This window comes from Bos javanicus, chromosome 27 (assembly GCF_032452875.1).
Source record: "Bos javanicus breed banteng chromosome 27, ARS-OSU_banteng_1.0, whole genome shotgun sequence".
Classification (NCBI taxonomy): Eukaryota; Metazoa; Chordata; class Mammalia; order Artiodactyla; family Bovidae; genus Bos; species Bos javanicus.
Window position 1 is genome coordinate 8,668,584 of NC_083894.1, and position 17,375 is coordinate 8,685,958.

The 17,375-nt window shown below is 41.1% G+C and overlaps 1 long non-coding RNA gene across 2 annotated transcripts in view; it reads left to right on the plus strand.

Annotated features, from left to right (window-relative positions):
• The window catches only part of LOC133239844 (uncharacterized), a 27,977-nt gene continuing 10,602 nt past the window's right edge, over positions 1-17,375 (plus strand). The window contains exons 1-3 of one of the 2 annotated variants that reach the window (XR_009733999.1): positions 1-1,536; positions 5,631-5,732; positions 6,539-6,706. This is a non-coding gene — a long non-coding RNA (uncharacterized LOC133239844). The remainder of the gene's footprint in view (positions 1,537-5,630; positions 5,733-6,538; positions 6,707-17,375) is intronic. The other variant, XR_009734000.1, reaches the window with a different exon arrangement.

Sequence of the window (17,375 nt, forward strand, 5' to 3'; positions counted from 1 at the left end):
TTGCATCAGGGCTTTTAACATGTGTTTTGAAAAATTTACATAACCTGCCTTCACTTTCCTGTTTCCACCCATGGTTCAATTGACCAATATATTACACAATCTAGTCCTTCCTGTTTTCCTTAAATACTCTATAAAGTTCCCTCAGTACTCTTAACTGAGCTTTGGAATCTAAAAATCTTCCTTTTTTTTTTTTTTAAAGTTGGCATCCCAGAATTTTTAATTCAAGAATTCTTGCCCTATTTTTAAATGACTTTATCAGAGCTAATGTGAATCTTATTTCAGGTGAAGTTCTGTGTGTAAGTGCTAAGTTGCTTTAGTCATGTCCAACCCTGTGACCCCATGCACTGTAGCCTGCCAGGCTCCTCTGTCCATGGGATTCTCCAGGCAAGAATACTGCAGTGGGTTGCCATGCCCTCCTCCAGGGGATCTCCCTGACCTTTCCTTAATTAGTACAGTGAGCACAGGTATTTATTTCCTGACTTACTCTTGCCATTAAGGCCTTGAAAGTTTTGGTTGCATTTATTTGGGTTGCATTTATTAGGTATTGTCTCAAGAAACACCTGGAGAAGGCAATGGCACCCACTCCAGTACTCTTGCCTGGAAAATCCCACGGACAGAGGAGCCTGGTAGGCTGCAGTCCATGGGGTCGTGAAGAGTCGGACACGACTGAGCAACTTCACTTTCACTTTTCACTTTCATGCATTGGAGAAGGAAATGGCAACTCACTCCAGGTGGGCTGCCCTCTAAGGGGTTGCACAGAGTCGGACACGGCTGAAGCGCAGCAGCAGCAGCAGCAGCAAGAAACACCAGTCAGAAGCCTTGGATTTGATTCTTCAGTCTATGAACTGGAATGGACCTTCAGCCTCTCCAGCGGTGGGGTACTTTCTCTGTGCCACTGAAATCCTTCCAGCCAAATGGCTACAGTTTCCGGTGTCTCCTCTATGATCATCTGATATATTTGTTTTGGTAGGGAAATCACATCCTGAAGATTTCACAATGATTGTTAATTCTAGTCATTTATAATTCCAGTTCCTTCTATCATATACCTCTATCTCAGAATTCCCTTCCTTAACTAACACCGAAACATTAGCTAGAAGGTGAGCTGGATCGAGAATACCCATGTTCTTCCTGTCATCGGGAGGTCACCTCACTCTCTTGTTTACCCTGCAACCCTGAGAGATTACATCTTGTGCTTCTGTTTCTCTCAATCAATCAATCAATCTCAGATTTTAAAAAAAGGCATATCATGTCATTCTGGTATAAATGTACAAATTTTTGTAATGAAAAACTACTCAGGAATTCCTAAGTTTAAGACCATAGACCATAGCAAACATAAACTTGGTTTTTATAACTGAAGTTATTTTGGCTACTGTCAGAATAAATGTACCTTTAGTGACCATTCATGACTTTTTTTTTTTTAATGAGTGTTGAAAATAGGGAAAGACACAGGAACAGCAACAGGAGACCTCAGAGAGACAGACGTGCCCCAAACTACACCCTCGGGGGAGCTGCCTGCAGGGATCTGGTTAAGAACAGGTGGGTAGACATGGGGCTGTGCCTTTCAGCTTGTTTCTCCTTTCCTCTTCAGCCACTCCTCTGATCTACCCAGGCAGTTTGTTCTAAAAGGTCTGGATTGGCTGTGGGGGTATATTCAAATTCATTGGATATTTGAACTGATTATCTTCTCACTTTCACAGTATAGATACATCCTGGGAAGAACTTCACAATATACAGAATATTTTATTTTAATGAAGCAACTAGAAAATCAATGTAAAGAACTATTTAATATTAACACAATCCATTACCAGAAATGCTGTGGAAATTCAGAAAAGAAGACATTGCTTAGTATTACTTAGAATTTTGCAAATAATTTTCATACAATGGATAGGATACTAGTGAGACATAAAGAAATGAGATTTGGGGGAGCCAGTTGTTCTAGGCAAGGGGGACCACTCAAGCTAAGGCAGAGCTGGGACTTCCAGGGCACATATTCAGAGGGTAGGAAGCAAGCCCACGTGATTGGTTGGAGGCCCTAATTTGAGAATGGTAAGAAGTTGTATAGTGAAAAGCAGATTGAGTTAAAATCTTGACTATGAAATGAGGTGAGATGAGACCCAGTCGTTCAAGGAACTAGATCTAACCCTACAGAGCACTACCAAAGAGTTCTAAAAGAGATGTGTCTTATAAAGGTGAGTCTATAAGCACAGTACTGTACAGATTGAAACAGGAAAAAAATGATGATCTGGTCATGAGGTTGATGGTAAAGGTCTAGACTAGTGCAACTATTCTATTATTTATAAAAATAAAGAGATGTGAAGCACACTGCAAGGGGAAGAGCTAACTGTGCTTGGAGTCTGCAGGGGAGCCAAGAAGTTTGGGATGAGAAAATGGTAAGGAAATAAGAAAGAGTTCACAATGTTTAATACAATTTCTCCTTCATTTTCATTATAAATTTTATAGTTGGGGCAAATAATCAAATGAAAAAAAAATTGTACTAGATCCTCCTGGAGAATTGAATGTGATTAAAGAAAGGGTCAATAGTTTTAAGATATGGATCAGTTTTGATTCTATAACTCAAGACCTAAGTTGTAAAATTTAGTCAATGATTCTGTTCACTTATACACTGAGTAGCACTTTTTGTGATTTGTATATTAAAGACAAAACACAATAAACTTTAACAAATGGGATTTCAAAATGTTGTTAGTGTTAGTTCATTAGTTCTATTAATTTTTTTTATTCCAATGAAAAACAAAAGCAGTATTCTGTTTCACTTTTGCTGCATTAGTTTAGGACAAAGTCCTAATTTTCCAATTTTTTCCTTCTAATGTAAGAGCACGGATCTGATTCCCTTTTCCATAACATTTTCTGTGACTGACTTTCTAACAAAGACCTCTGTGACTCTACTGCTCCTGGGGTGAGAAGGGGTTTCAGATAGAACCTTGACTGAAAGAGGAATTATCTTGCTGCCCAAAAGACTGTACTTTTATAGAGAAAAATATCTTTTTTCTCTAAAATATTTCCTGTTACTCATTATCAGATACATACCTCACTGGGTAAGAGGGGTTAATAGTCACCTGCTTGCTGTCTTATTATTTCCCGTCAATTTAAATATAGGCAGGAAACATAATGATATCCCTAGATTCATTGCTACCATCTCCACCGACAGAGAGGAGGACATGATGAAACACTTCTATGCTGGTTCTTCCCAAACCAGGCGTGAGTGCAGAGCTGCTTCAAACACTGCTGCTTCATTCCATTCATTCATCTAAGCTTAATGGAACAAAGTATACATGTAGGTATTGAGCATATTACAGATACACATGCTGTACAAAGAGATTTCAAAACTTACAGATCTGCTTCACTGCCTTCAGATGCGAGGAACTATCTTATTTGAATGATGAAAGTAGTTAACACTTACTAGGTAGCAGGGACCATTCTAAATATTTTTTAACATATTAACTCCTTTAAGCCTCACAATAACCCCACTTTATTATCCCCATTTTCCAGATGAGGAAACTGAAGCTCGTAGAAGTGAAGTGACGTTTCTAAGGGAAGTGACAGAAGCAAGATTGTTAAAGCCTGGCATTTGTTTTCAAGAATCCTGAGCTCCTTGAGCGATTCGTGCCAGGGTTGGAGACCAGTGCCTCTGAACAGGAAAAAAAAGAGCTGCAGAGAGACCCGGCTATGATCACAGAGTCCACAGCTCTGTTAAAGTCTCTGAGGGCCTCAGAAGCAACAAAGCTGATCTCTAGGGGACCAGGTGGATCTAGGACAGGAACAGAGGCCTCCAGGGTCGGTAACTGGTGGAGCCTCCCCATGTGATCAGCTTTGGGTGAGTCTCCACATACCGAGGAATTTTGAGGACCTTGGAGCAGAAGGCCACCAACAGTTCTTGAGGTGGAATTTGCCACCAGGTGGTCAGAATGAGGCTCAGAGACTTCACTAATTTTGTCTTCAAGTAAGCAACACTGTTTAGCCCACAGGGTTTTGTGGATTCAGACTTATCCTCATTTGAGTAGAATCAACTTTAGAGCCACAAACAATTCACTTTTCCACCACCTGCTTGTAAAAAGTCATCAAAAGTATCAAGTAGAGCAAAAACAATCACAAATAGCCCTTGAGGGCACCTCCCTGGTGGTCCAGTGGCTAAGACTCCAAATCAGGTGCCGGGGTTCAACCCCTGGAACTAGATCAGGGAACTAGATCCCACATGCCGCCGCTGAAGATCCCTAGTGGCAAAACTAAGACCTGGCACAGCCAAACGTAAAAATATTTGGGAAGCAGTGCATGTGTTACACCTTCCCAGCTTTTCCACATCATCATCTTCCTCAAAAGCTAGGCTTTCAAGAATCAACCGGGTTTATTTTTAAATAGAAAGCACCATAAGTTAACAACATGAAAAAGCAACAGTATATCTCCTAAGGGTACTAACTCAGTTCAGTCCAGTTCAGTCGCTCAGCTGTGCCTGACTCTTTGTGACCCCACAGACTGCAGCACGCCAGGCCTCCCTGTCCATCACCAACTCCCGGAGCTTGATCAAACTCACATCCCTCAAGTTGGTGATGCCATCCAACCATCTCATCCTCTGTCGTCCCCTTCTCTTCCCGCCTTCAATCTTCCCCAGCATCAGGGTCTTTTCACATGAGTCAGTTCTTCGCATCAGGTGGCCAAAGTATTGAAGTTTCAGCTTCAGCATTGGTCCTTCCAATGAATATTCAGGACTGATTTCCTTTAGGATGAACTGGTTGGATCTCCTTGCAGTCCAAGAGACTCTCAAGAGTCTTCTCCAACTCCACAGTTCAAAAGCATGAATTCTTTGGCACTCAGCTTTCTTTATAGTCCAACTCTCACATCCATATGTGACAACTAGAAAAACCATAGCTTTGACTAGATGGGCTTTTGTTGGCAAAGTAATGTCTCTGCTTTTTAATATGCTTTCTATGTTGGTCATAACTTTTCTTCCAGGTACTAACGACCACAATGATATCTATTTTTACATATTATCTTTCACTTGCATAATTTCATGCATTTGCAGTCATGCCTTGTTGACTGTTCCATTTTTTTCCTGAGCCCATGAATACTAATGCAGCAGATTATCTTCTAAACTAGAGAATAACAGAAATGATACTATTCAAATGCTCATCAATTATTCGACTGATGCTCCCTCCACTCTTATTTATTATTTTACTGCCACATGTCTTTTTTTTTTTTTCCTGAAATGCCTTGAGTTTTCCAAATAACCTGAGCTTTTTCAGATAGTTCAGACTTATTCTGGCTAAATAATAAAAGCAGCAAATTCCCCTTTCATGTTGTCACGGTTGTTCCTCCTCTGCTAGGAATTTGATGGAAAGAGTACAGAGCGAATAAGGCCTCAGTTCTAATCCTCTCCTCACCTACTTTTAGGAGTTTGTGTGCAGATTTACAAACCTTGTAAAGTAATAGTTGGCATCAAAATGTGACTGCAAGTGGTGATCCTATGTACCTTACAAAATTGTCAGAATATTATGAAAATCTGATCAAAAACTTTTCAAAACATTTATACAGAACATAGATGTAAACTTTTGCATAGCTAAAATTACGTATCTTTAATGTAATTGCTTTGGCTTTTCCCACCTATCATTTCTAAATAGCTCAACTGAATTTAAGAAATAACTGATACATGCAGCGACCTGTCAAGTGTGGGTACCATTGTCTGGAAGATGTTGAATCAGCTGCAGACCATCCTGAGATAGGTAACATCATCATTCATGGCATAGCACCAGTAGGTAGAGGGAATGCTTTAAATCCAAGTAGATGGACTACTTTCTATCTACTCAATTTTAGAAAAAGGTATTGAACTGTCATTAAGAAAAAATTGATAGCTATTGTATAAATTTCACAGATGTTTACTCCATTATCTTTTTTGTTATTTATGCAGAACTCATGTTTCACTTATGAAACAGCACTAAGTTGACCACAGAGCAACAGGAGTTACTAAGAGCAAGCTTTTGTGATCCTGTTTTTTTCTTTTTCTTGTTTTAGAGAAGTTATCACTGTCTTCTGTTGTTAGTCTTTGTGAACCTGACTGCTTCTAGAATGGCCTCTTCTTAATCAAAATTAAGGACATAAACATTGAACATAAAAGCAAATTAAGCGGATGTCTTATCTTAAAATTACTTGATGGAATCATCTAGAATTTATCTTATCTCTAAAGGAATGAATTTGTTTAGTGGAGGGGCGGGAGGTTCTTTGATTGTTTTATTAGAAAATTTATCACAAACTTATACGTGAGTGATATTTGGCTCAAGTGAAATCAGAGGGTTGCACATCAATCATAGTTCAATAAAAACTTAAAAAAAAATTCCTTTAATGAAATCAGAGGGGGAAAGTGACCTTAGAGACAGTGGTAGTTAACAATAAAAGGCCACAAATTACTTGACATTCCTGACATTGAAAAGCGCTTGGGACTGCTCTGATGAATAGAGTATGGTAGACAAAATACTGTGGTTTCCTACCTACATCATGAAAGGTTATGCTTTCTGTCTCTTTCTTTCTGGAGGAAGTCAGACATCAAGGAAGAGGTCCTGCTACCCTGAGACAACACACACTGGAGAAGCAACACCCAGCCATAGCCAGTCTCCAGCGCAGCCCCGTGAGTGACCTTCTGGGGCGCCTTGGCCAGCTAGCCCCACCTGACATCTGGACTGCAACTGCATCCGAGTCCCAGGTGAGACCTGCCCAGCCAGCCGAGCCCTTCCCAGGACCCTGACACGTAACCATGAGCAAAGGAAAATGAAATGCCCCTAAGCTTGGGGATCATTTTTCACACAATAATATTTGCTGGAGTAGTAGTCCTAAAGTTAATTTATGTGACTCTTAAGTAGACGGTAAGGCTAATATACAATATTCAAGCTACAAAAATTCCTGCTCTTGGTTTCATCATTCATTAAACTTGTGATCTAGCCAAAGTGTCATTTAATGCCTTGGTTCCTTTGTCTATAAAATGTCCATCTCTTTAGAGTTACTCTAAAGTTTAAGTGAGAATCCATGTAGAAATCCTTATAGAAGGGGGCATGAGAAGCATTATTCTCCTATTAGACATAACCGATAAGTGGAAATTATAATGCAAATATCTTATAATAGAGATGTGATGTTAGTTTTTCTTACAGATCAAATTTTCAGAGAGATATTTAAGCTATTGCCTATTTTCTGTAATGATATTTATTGTTGGATTGAGGGAGTGAAAGAATACAAATTCAATCAAAGTACATGAAAGCATGTGCCTACTTAGAGTTTCATTTTCTTCTCTCTTCTTATTGTGATATTACTCTGCATGATGTATTATGGGTTTTAGGAGTGATTTGTATTCATCATAAAAATTCCCTTCAGTATTATTAGAGCCCATTGTGGGATGCTTAGAACTGTCTGAAAGTCATTCGTCATTCAGAATGTATGATGAAACCACGGTTAGGCAGCTCCCAGCCACTGTCACATTTACACTTCTGGAAAACAACATAGTGAAACAACATTTGGGAAGGAAGTGACCTTGATGCTTTCATGTCATGCTATTGTGATAAATATCACCAAAGCTAGAACTTTTTAACATCAATCCTATCGAGAATCAACTGCTACGACATCTGAAGAGCTACATCCCCACACTTTATTTCTGACTATTTCCCTTGGAATGTAAATGAGCTGTTTCTCGCAAGCATGGTCCTTGATGTGACATTGGAGTGTACTTTCGTTTGCTGAGGTCTTTCAAGAGACAAAAAGCTGCAATCTTCAGACTGGGTTTCTGGGAATTATATATGTAAAGAGAGAGCCAGACTTCCGTTTCTGTATAAGGAGGAGACTTGCTAAGTGAAGAAACTGAGTTGCCCCCTGGAATGAGCCTCATGGGTCTGAACGGCTGCTTCAAAAGGGTGTCCAACACATAGTGAGGCCAAACAGACCCAAACATGAGAGCTTGGAGGAGAAAAAGGTTTACAGCAGGGCTGAGCAGGGAGAATTTTAGCAAGGAGCCTGCGTCCACCCTTCCACTCCTCACCCCCAAAACCCTGAGCTCCCCAAGGCGCTTTAGCAAAGCATTTTTAAAGGCCAGGTAAAGGAAAGATGTTCTCACTCACAGTACTCTGGCTGATTTTGAAGTCACAGGGCAGTTAACATTATCAATCCTTAGGCACCAGAAGGTCTAGGGGCTACATACTCATGACCATCAGGTAGGTAATGTCTTCCATTTGATGGTGGTTTTAGCAACTGAAAAACTCAGGAAATACACATGAGATACTATTATCTTCAGAGAAGAACTACAGCAGAGGATACGGGGCTAGGGTCTGTCCCAGGAAGTCCTGCTGGTCACAAGGGAAGTTGGGCTTCTCTGTCCTTACAGGTGTTTACCATTTCCTAAGTCATAGATCAGAGAAGGCGATGGCACCCCACTCCAGTACTCTTGCCTGGAAAACCCCACGGACGGAGGAGACTGGTAGGCTGTAGTCCATGGGGTCTCGAAGAGTTGGACATGACTGGGCGACTTCACTTTCACTTTTCACTTTCCTGCATTGGAGAAGGAAATGGCAACCCACTCCAGTGTTCTTGCCTGGAGAATCCCAGGGACGGGGGAGCCTGGTGGGCTGCCGTCTATGGGGTCGCACAGAGTCGGACATGACTGAAGCATCCTAGCAGCAGCAGCAGCAGCATAGTCATAGATTACACAGGATAAAGAGGAGATACCGGTTTCTCATCATCCTGGTGGTGGTGCTGTCTTACATTTGTGTGAGTGGGGAATCATGCAGTTTATCTATACTGCTTGTGTGCTTGCCACCTTTTTCCTGAAAGCGATAGAGGGAAAAAAAAGCCAAAATCAACCTTTGTCTAGAATCTTTAAGACAGTGCCAACTCTCATTTTGGAAGAGTAGAAATTATTTTATTAAGTGTTATTGTTTTCCAGTACCAAAACTAGTTCTTCAATGCAAAGTACAAACTGTGAAACTTTCTTGTAAAAAAAATCCTCCATGATTCTGAGGAAGAAGAAAAGCGAAATTACAGGAATTCAGAGGCCCCCTAATTTGGAGGCTTGTTATTTATCCCAGGCTTATTTCTCCTTCTTCTCTCCTGCTGGCCCTTCCCCCACTGTAACCAGTCTCTCATTGCCAAACACACTCTGAGACTTAACACAAATTACTGCCACTGCTAGGAATGCACTTTCCTGAGGTTCCAACAGTTGAGAAAGCCCTAACTTCTCTAAGTACTCCATTGAACTCTAATTTCCAAAATTTCCGAAATGTTCTCCAGCTAGAATTCTATGTCCCTCAGACATACCTCCAGGGGAATCTGTTTATACTTCTTATCAGTTGTTTCTTGTCAACTGTATTTTATCATTCATTATATTCTGTGTTTGAAATTAAAGATGCTTAATATGTTGGTTGCCAAGAATTGTAAAAGATCTGAGATTTTGTCTCAATACAATCTAACAAGTGTGCCTTAGCAGTTTCATGACTTGCTGGAAGACATGAAACTCCTGGGTCAGAAACAAAGGACTTTATTACCCACAGATAGAGCAGTAGCCAGAGTATCTGTATGTGCACCATTTCTCTGAACCCTGAATCCCACCAGGTGCCTTGAAGAAGGCAGGTGTTGCCTGCGTAGGCAGTAGGTTGCATAATGGAAAGGAAACCATGTCCTTTATAATGAGCAGTTAGTCCACCTGATGTTTGCCCAGAAGAACACATTATTTTTATTATAGTGGATGGTACACAGATATGCCCTTGCTGCAGAGACAGCTCTCTCTGCTGTCTTCCAAGTCCTTTCACTGTGCAAACCTCCCAGGAAAGGCAACCAGCACCTCAGCTCTCCAGACACCAAGAAATGTGGCTAATTCATGGAACAGTCTCTCAATGTAAGTTTCCTCCATTTTGCTCATAAGTCTTTCTGTCTGTTCATTATGGCCTTATAACCTAGGAAGAATGTCTGATTCATATTTTTAATAGAATAAACATTGTTTCTTGAAGAAAGTTCATCCAGCCTTCTGAGTAAATGGAGTGATAGAGCAAGGGTGTTAAGAATCTCCTCTGTCTACACCCTAGATTTTAAAAGAATCTACCTTGTGGATAGCAGAATGGAAACCAGTGAGTATGTATTTCAATGTTGAGCATACAGCCTCCCTATTATACTTAGATTTTCTCTTTGGAGACGATTTACTCTTAGGGCTTCCAAATTCTATTTCATCCAATCCTTGCCACAAGCAAAGTGCCTCCTACTTTCTTATTCCCAGCTTCATCAAGACCAGAGCCCAGGCAAAGAAGGTTCATTTCACCAGGGTGTAAATACTGATGACAGCTTTAGTGTTACCCATCTGAGACTGACAGTAAGCTAAACAAGAAGGAAATATAAGTTGGGTAAATGTGAGCAGTTGCTAGCTACCCTAATTAATAGAAATGTTGACTGTTGTTCCTGAAATCGTACATTCACACTACACTGATGAACATCTGCCCTTCCTATGTGTAGGAGTAAGCTTGGGCAATGAGTCCCAACGATACAGGGACATTAGTTAATATTGAAATAGTCAAGAGCAAAAATACAGCACTGTGGCTATCACATAAGCCTTAGCTTTTCCATTTGAAAGCAGGTATAAAGTAACACCAAATAGTTTTGAATCACAGACAAGAAAAAAATACTTGTTCCTGCCAAGACAAACATTTGGTATAATCTTTTTCTAAGGAAAACTTTGTGCATAGCCACAAACATTTTTTTTTTTAATGAACATTGAGAGTGCCAAGAGAGTTTGAAAAGAAGCATAATTATTACTTAGAGACCAAAAAGGAAGATGATTATCTTTTAACAGGAGAAATATGCCTGAGTATGAGAGGTAACTAGGTGGATTTTATTTTATTTTTTAAAAACCAAAGAATGCCTAGGGCATATACTACATTATATTTAATATAAAATTTGCATGGAAGTTGCCAGAATTCCCAGAAATGCTTTCAGTAGCATGTCATTTTGCAGCTTTATATGTATAGAGACGATTATGACAATTATTGGCCAATTTTAGTCATTCATATTCACCGCAAAATATCAAACCCTGCAGTTTCCACGCCCAACTTCACTCAACATTCAGATCATTTCAAAGTTACCACCTTGGGGTGGACCTGTGATCCCCAACCTAAACCTGCAACTAGACACTACCAGTCAGTCTGAGGGATCTCACCGCTATGATGGTTTACTGATGACTCCTCCCTCCGCAGCCTGCCCACATCCCTCCCCCACCACACACTCTGTGAGCTTCACTGGGGTTGAGCCATGCCGGTTCCTTCATAGCTCCATCTCCTGGGCATAGGAGATGCCCAGAAAGATAAAGGTAAAGAAATAACCAAAGGACGAATGGGTCCCTTGTTTTACTCTTTAGGGCTCCGCTTTCAGACCTCTTTCCGTCCATAGGATTCTTGGTAGCTGTCAACTCTTCTCAGCAGTGTGCTGGCAGAGGGCGTTTTCTCTAAACCCATAGGCCACAGGCGACATCTTGGTCTGGCGAAAGGGGAAGAAGGCCCTTTCACACGTGCAGTCACAGTGACTGGAGTTTTCTCTTTCTCGTGATTTTCCTTCTCTTCACTTGTTCCTTGGTTTTCACTGTTTCCTGAGTGTGGAGCGCCTCACTCCTGGCTGCCCTTGGACACCTTAGCAGTTCACCCAGTTCACAAACCGCCTTCCTGTCAGCCTTGCCTCCTGCTGCCACCACTCAGGCCCCAGCAACTCGTGTGTGGTGTTTGCTCCCAGACGCGCTCCACACGTGCACTCACGGGGTGTGTCTGTAACATGTCTTGTACATATTGTGATCTGATAAGTACATAGAAAAGAGGGATGAGGGCCTGGAGAGAATGCAGGACTATGGGTTCTCACTTTTCAAAAGCAAATATTAGTTTTATAAGGGCAATTTCAGAAAATAAATCAAATTTTTCTATTCAGTGTTTGGGTTAGGTCCCATAAAATTTGAGCTCTATCAAGTCTCAGATTATTTGAGCCACATCAAGTTTTGGATTGGTCAGTCTTTCTGGACCTGGGCAGAATTCTAGTCAGGAAAAATATCTATGCATCCCTCTCATGGTGCACTCCAGAGAATGCATATATTTTGTTTGCTTCTGGTATTATTTCTAGCACAGATTGTATTCCCATCCTTCCGTCTCCCTCCACTCTTGCTAAGTTCCTGCTCCTTTCACATTTTCTGCAGAAGTGGATTTCCTGAAGGAAAAATCAGGCGGCAAGCAACGTGCTGTTAGCACAGGAATTGACCTAGGATGGAGCCACGCATTTTGCAACTGGATCTGGAATGCATCTCCGTGTAGATCACGGTCTACTTCCCTCTGTGTCCCCAGGGTTTTCCTGACTCATCTTGCAGATCAAACTGGTTCCTGGGAGCCTGAGGTGTATTGTGAAGGACAGAGAAGGATGTGTTTAGGAGAGGTGTCAGCCCCACATACAGAAAAAGTTACTTAGCATTGGCAAGTTTTCTTCACTGCTTGGCAAGCTTTCCTCCTTTTCCTTATTTATCTATGCTGTTTTTTTTCCCCAGGTATGTTTCTAATGCTCAGAGAAGTTACCAGTGGTTTCCTGCTCTGTTTTCTCATCAGTTTTCTCATTTCTTTCTCATTCGTTTCATCTCCCGTTTCTGTTCTCTAAACCTAAAGCAGTAAGATGACTGTCTGGTCTCTTCTTGGCTCTCATAAAGCCTCATTAATTTGAAGAGACTGCTACGTTGCAAATAGGGAGGCCTCTTGAGAATGATTGTTGGGTGGGCAAACAGTGGTGTGTGCTACAGGAAATTGACGAATTGGAGCCTGAGGATATTGTTATAGACCAAGGGAATGCCAAGAGGAAGGCAAGCCAGGAATTCTCATCTGAGAAGGCTGCATTTGTGTTGAAATACCAGTAATCAACTAAATAGGCCTCAAGACTATTTATATTTGTGGAAATTCTTCTGTAAATAAAGCAAAAAGTATATTCAATATGGTGCTGAAAATAATTCAGAAGTTGTCATTTCTGACAAAAAAAAAAAAAAAAAAGAACAAATCTAGCAACCAGCAGTCCTTATCTAGGAAAACTCCAGATCCACTATAGCAGGTCAGAAACATTTGCTGTCTTTAGTTTTCTGTTCTGTGAAGAATTTGAAGGGCCCAGTTTAAACCACAACACCCTGTCTCAAGGCTTTATATCACGATGATATCCCAATATTATACAAAGATATGGTATATAATTCCTTACACAAAGAACTCAAATTTAACACCCAGCCACCCCTTTCTGCCTGGTCCTTATAAATAATCATCAAGTTTCCTGTTAAATCTTACCTCCGTAAGTAGGTTCTTTATCTCACAAAGTTTAGAGGGATGTATCCTTGCCTCAAAAATATGGATAGCATTTTACACTTAAAAAATTTTTTTGTTCTGTGAACTAGATTTGAACATTTTACATTTTAATGGTGATTAAAATTCTCTCAGTGTGGTAAAAAGATAAAGGTGGTTTACCAGGAAACACAGGAAATCTTTATGTTTAAAAAATAATAAGCTATTATGAAACAAATACTGAACTCAACTTTACCAGATGACTCTGAAAGATTCATGAGTACTTAAGACTTCATCCAGTAATTTACAACACAAAAAAACAAAACATGAAGACATGCATTTTCTGCAGATATTATCCAGTCATTATCTCAAATCTCTCTCCATGTGGCAGTAAGACCCTGGTCTTTCTGAGACATGATCGACTGCCTGATAGTAAGAAAAAACAGAAGGGATCAAGTGTCATGAAGCAAACCTTCCAATAACTCAAGTGTGGAATGAAATCGGGTAGGACATCACACTGACTTTCTCAATTTATGTCTCTTTTAAAAACAAAAATTGACATTTGCATGGTAGTCTTTCAGCAAATTTGGCAGAAAAAAATCCAACTTAGTTATTTCAGAAGAATTCTACCTCTCTTAAAAAAAAGTTCTTAGAGACCCATCAATGATAAGAAATATCTTTCAAGGCCTCCCTCAAACACTGACACATTTACCGGGTGACACTTTCTTCTACTTCTCATAACTTATCTGACACACTAGCGTATCAGCAATATACTACAGGGAAGATAATTGGAATCAAGAAAGCTAATCCACCTTTCTGCTTCAGCTGTCAGAGAGGGAAAAAAAATGAAGTCACAGCAAATACTTTTAAAAGCACAACAGTGGAATGTCAATTCCCTGACTCAGCAGCCCAAACAAAAATGGCAAATCTATTCACAAAGCTGTAAGAACCTGCCACAGCTGGTGTTCAGTGGCATAATATGCTTTTATAGCTAACTTGAATGAAAGTCGTAGGAAAGAGCGATGTGACAGACCCCTCGCCCCAACCTGCAAGGAAGGCTGCAAGGCACTGCACGCCCGTCTGGCGTCCAATAAATCCAGCCGAGTTAAAGCATAAATCTAGGACTCCGGTATAATCGAGCAAAAGTTTCAGGAAAGTGATTTCAAGTGTAAGAAAGGACAGTGACTTCCAAATAAATCTAGTTGAAAGCTGTGTTGCTTGGCCACAGAGCTAATCAGGGAGCCACGTGGGTGCAGTCCAGGTCTTAACCCCGTAATATTCACACACCCTCGTCCTCCTTGTGCGGCACGCAGATCCCTAAGCGTCACACAGAAGCAAGCGTGCTGGTTACAGAAACCTCTCTGAGTGGAAGACAAAAAAAAAAACCTTGACGATGAATATATTGTTCCTGTTTATATCATATCAAAAAAGTGAATCTTTGAAGGTATAATTATTTTTCTAAGGACAGTTCTCACAAGAAGTTTTCTCTTCCTCCTTCTGTCTGTCTCTTTCTGGATATTGAGTCTCTGACTTAGGCACATCTTCCCACCTTACCAAGATGCATGACATGCTGTCCCAAAAGCTGAAGAGTATTTTCTTATGGGGAGGAGAATATCCAGATATCCACCAGCTAGCAGTCACTGTATGAAGCAATGCCCTTCTTGAAAGGCAGCGGAAAGCCACAGTGGCTATCAGCTGCTGGGCACTTTCGGTTAGTCCCACACACTGTAACTGCCTCTGACCTGGCTGAGTAAGTGGGTGGATGTAGCTAGATGCTAAAATTGGCTTATCAAAGTCCAGAAGTTGAAATTATTTTAATGTTCAAGTATCTTTATTTTGTTTTCTACTTTGACTCTGAAGCACTTAAAGGGAAAGAATCTAGGAAAAAAGATTTTTAAATGAAATTTTGAAGTTGAACATTTTGAAGACTGGGTTCAGGATCCTGCCTGCTGTCAAGATGACACCCTGTTATCACACGTGTGCAAAACACCCAAACACAGATTATTGCAGACTCATTCACAACCTGCCATGTCTTACTATTTAACTGTCATGTACCGATATCAACAAAGACCAGTTTTTGCTACGAAAAAATGTTTTTACTGTGCAAGTTTTAGTGTAATTAATTTTTTCCTCTAACCTCAGGCTTAAGAGAACAAGGTCTTTGTGCCTATAGAGACCGCTAAGAAGCCTGCCCTCCCTTGCCCTTTACACGTTAAACCACCCTCATCAGCCACCTTAGCTATGGAATATCCTTTATGTTTGCAAAATTCTCTTATGATCAATTCTAAAGTTGTTCCATGGAAGAGTTTTATTGCTTCCTACCTTCTTTCTTTTATATGAAGATATCTATTGATTTCCTACTAACATTAAAGCATTATACTTGAAACTGGGGAGAAAACTTAAGACAGAAATAGTTCTCCATCTTATCATCTAGGAGGGACAATTATAGGCAATAATAATTTAGGGTGATTATTTGTGTTTAATGTGATTGTTCAGGAACCCTTAGGAAGGACACTTAACTGGACTACAGTAGTGAGGGAAAGCTATGCTGCTGTTGCTAAGTTGCTTCAGTAGTGTCAGACTCTGTGCAGCCCCATAGACGGCAGCTCACCAGGCTCCCAGTCCCTGGGATTCTCCAAGCAAGAACACTGGAGTGGGTTGCCATTTCCTTCTCCAATGCATGAAAGTGAAAAGTGAAAGTGAAGTCGCTCAGTCGTGTCCGACTCTTAGCCACCCCATGGAGTGCAGCCTACCAGGCTCCTCCGCCCATGGGATTCTCCAAGCAAGAGTACTGGAGTGGGTTGCCATTGCCTTCTCCTGAGGGAAAGCTATGACAAACCTACAAACCTAGACAGCATATTAAAAAGCAAAAACATCACTTTGCCGACAAAGGTCCATATAGTCAAAGCTGTGGTTTTTCCAGTAGTCGTGTACGCATCTGAGAGTTGGACCATAAAGAAGGCTGAGCGCCAAAGAATTGATGCTTTCAAACTGTGTGCTGGTGAAGACTCTTGAGAGTCCCTTGGACAGCAAGGAAATCAAACCAGTCAATCCTAAAGGAAATCAGTCCTGAATATTCAGTGGAAGGACTGATGCTGAAGCTCCAGTAATTTGACTACCTAATGTGAAGAGCCGACTCATTGGAAAAGACGCTGATGCTGGGAAAGACTGAGGACAGGAGGAGAAGGAGATGATGGTTTAGATGAGGATTAGATGGTTAGGTAGCATCACCGAGCCAATGGACATGAGTTTGAGCAAACTCTGGGAGATAGTGATGGACAGGGTAGCCTGGCATGCTGCAGTCCATGGGGTCACAGAGTCAGACAGGACTTAGCAACTGAACAACAGCAGTGAGGGAAAGCACTCTGTTAGAAGTGACGGCCTTTACTGTAGGAGGAGGGGAGGCAGAGGAGTGATCCTGGTGAAGAAGGTCTGGCTGGAGACAGAATGTGGGGAGTGGAGACTTGTGAAACCTGGGCTTGGTGGTATGAGCAGGGACCATGGTACAGATTAGCTAGCCCTCTATCCTAGCACTGAAGTAATCACTTGAGATTTATACATGCCATCACATTTGGGTTTGTGAAAATTTGCTCTGGAGTTTGGAGACTGGATTAGAGAAGAGCCTTGAATCCAGTTTAGAATATCAATCAGTTCAGTGCCTGTTAGAATAATCTCCATGGAAGAAAGTGATGGCCAAGCTAAGGAACTGCTGCTGCGAATGGAGAGAAACATACAGATTTGAAATATTTAAGAAGTAAATGTGATTGGCTCTGTGTGATGACAGACAAGTGTCGAGGTCTTGAGCAACTGGGTGGATGGGGTTGTCAGCCCTTGAGACAGGAAACATGGTAGGAGGGACATGTTCGGTGGGAAAGGTGAGTTCCGTTTGTACTGGAAGAGTCTGAGATGACTGCGGGGCATCCCAGTGGAGCTTTCCAGGAGGCACGTCAGAGCTTCCTGCTATGTTAGCAGAATACAATATGTAATCACTGTGACACACCAATTCCAGGTCATGTTGTGGAATTCTTTGATTGCTGGCTTTCTTCTCCATTCGACAGTAAGCTCTCA